The sequence below is a fragment of the Nicotiana attenuata genome, unplaced genomic scaffold (assembly GCF_001879085.1).
Source record: "Nicotiana attenuata strain UT unplaced genomic scaffold, NIATTr2, whole genome shotgun sequence".
Classification (NCBI taxonomy): domain Eukaryota; kingdom Viridiplantae; phylum Streptophyta; class Magnoliopsida; order Solanales; family Solanaceae; genus Nicotiana; species Nicotiana attenuata.
The window spans coordinates 80,324-83,048 of record NW_017670968.1 but is presented as its reverse complement, the minus strand read 5'-3'; positions in this window follow the sequence as shown (position 1 = coordinate 83,048).

Here is a 2,725-nt window from a genome sequence, read left to right as displayed (position 1 = left end):
TGTTGACGCTCATATAATTCTATAACAAATGAATGATAAAAGCTCAACTCATTGGTAAAATTGAGAGTAACTCAAATAACGAGCCATAGTATTGCATATTATTTAATTGGACATTGTAACAGTGAATTTTTTAATTGAACATTTTGTAGAAAATAGAAAGTCCAAATTTGTATCTTCATTTGCCATTGGACTTCATTAGGGGTGGGCATAGTTTTGAAAAACCCAAAATCCGAATGTTTTGGTTTGGATTTTCGGATTACAGATTAGATTTTGGATTTAATTTTTATAATTTTTGGATTTCAGATTGGATATTGAATTTGGTACTTCAAATTTTTGGATATTCAAAAATTTAAAATTTTTATACATTATATTTTTAGTACATTATCCATATGCCAATAGTACAACATCCAATACCCCACCCATTAGATTTTAATATACTCAATATTAATTACAAAGTTACTATTGGCATATATCGGGTAAAACCAATAGCCTGAACCGAAAAATATTTATTGAATTATCGGTATCGGGTTATTGGGTGAAATGTCTTTAACGGTTTTGTGTTAATTTACTATTGAGTTATCGGTTCGTGTCTTGGTTTGCTCCATTTTATTAACGATTTAACCGATAACCCAATAACAATAACAACAACAACAACTACCGAATATAATCTCACCAAGTGGGGTCTGGAGAGGGTAGGATGTACACAACCTTATCCCTACCCTTCCAGGGTAGGGAGACTGTTTCCGATTGACCCTCGGCTATAGAGGATGAAGGACCGATAACCAATAAATTTTATCAAAATATTATTTTTAACCCGTACTATATATGTTTGGACTTCTTAATTTTCAAGGTGTAATTGCTACTACTTGTGTTGTTTCTACTCTGTTTGGATAAGTACAGTTGACAAAACCTCCTAATTCTTGGTAGGAAAGAAACTGTTGTAATTATGATCCTCTAATATTCCTAGTGTTCAGTATATTATGCTGATTGATCACCCAATGTCGACAAAACTTTTGTTCACTCTTCAGAACACAAGTGAAGGAATCAAGGTATAAGATTAATTAGTGTTGTACACCATATTTTTTCCTCTAAATTAAGTTATCTTATCGGGTAAATCGTAATGATCGGCAACTGATTAATCGATATCTGATAACCACTATCTTATCGGTTCGATTATTAGTTTAGCATATTTATAAACCGATAACCGATGTATCGAGCCAATAACATTCACAACCGAACTGAACCGACTTATATACATCCCTAATAAGAATACTTTCTAGTTGGAGATGGTTTTATTACTGTTACTTCTTATCGGCCATATTAATGTCTCTGTGCATTTGGTTGATAATGATTTCATTAATTGAATAATGTATTTGGATGATTACGGTGAGGATGTAACGACCCGATATGTCGTTTTAAGAATTAACGTCCCGTTCAGCAACCTAAGGTCCCGAGCAAGCCCTCAACATCTCCCCTCGTCCGTCCTTTTCAGAAAAAAAAAAAGAATTGTCGATGCAGCCCTCGCCTGACGCTGCATCTCGTTGCTCTTGGTAATCCCCTTCTTCGCTATCAGACCACTCTGGTAAATTCTCCTCTTTATTTCTATCGCTGCCTTCTCCTCTCTATTTAATTCTTAACATCAGTGTACAAGCAAATATCACTGGAATGAGGGACTGCCTTCACTAGAAAAGCATTAGAAGGGGATAGGGGGATTAGAGAATAGAGAGAAGAAGAGGGAATGGAACAGAGAGAAGTGAGAAACAGGATTTCGTTCATTGATTGATACTCCCAAGTGCTATACAATGGTGTATATATACAGGCTCAATTTATTTAGCTAACTATTTATTACTAATGCTAATCCAATGTAATTAGCTAACTAACAGTTCCAATTAGCTATTGTAGACATGAAGGAGCAGTTTGGATCAAACGGAATTGTGTGGCCAATTTACTAACAAATCTCTTAAGAGTTTCTCGTAACCATGTAACTATGCCATCCTCAAGTCACCGTAGAAGTTAGGAGCAGCAGAACACATTGCATGATGAAAGATAAATTCAAATAACCACAACCTTATGAAATAATAGCTTATGGGAAAAAGGAATTACCTTTTTAGTCTTCTCAGGGGAAAAGCTAGAGAAATTTGAACTCAAAAATGATTTTCCGTTCATATATTAGTCTTCTTTTTCTTAATTTCCTTTTGTAGTCCCTCCGTCCAGAAGAGTTCATGATCATGTTTCGTTATTCAATTAAACTTGTTTCATCATAATGTACACCTTCCTATTACATGATCCTAATTCCTTCGTAATTCTTGTATAGTTTTCGTGTTTTAATTAGATTTTAGACAAGATAATCTAATAAACAGTGAACTATGTCCAGCAATATTCTCCTAATTTTTGTGTTTTTTTCTTTTCTTCTTTATTATTCTCTCAGCAGAAGTTTTATGACATGTTGAAAGATAATAAATGCATTTCTCTTTTGCTTAATTAAAACTCAATTATAACCGCATGGCTGACTTAACTTGCTTTATCGATATGTTGGTGCAGTTGATCATGGATAAAGGTTGGATGCATGAACGAAAGTTCTCTAAAAAATATATTGAGGGTGTTCAATCTTTTATGCAACTCGTTCGGTCAAACTTTGATCGAAATTCTAAAGTTCGACGTCCATGCCAAGACTGTTTAAATATAGATTTTCAAACTCAAGAAGTAGTGTATGACCACTTGTTGA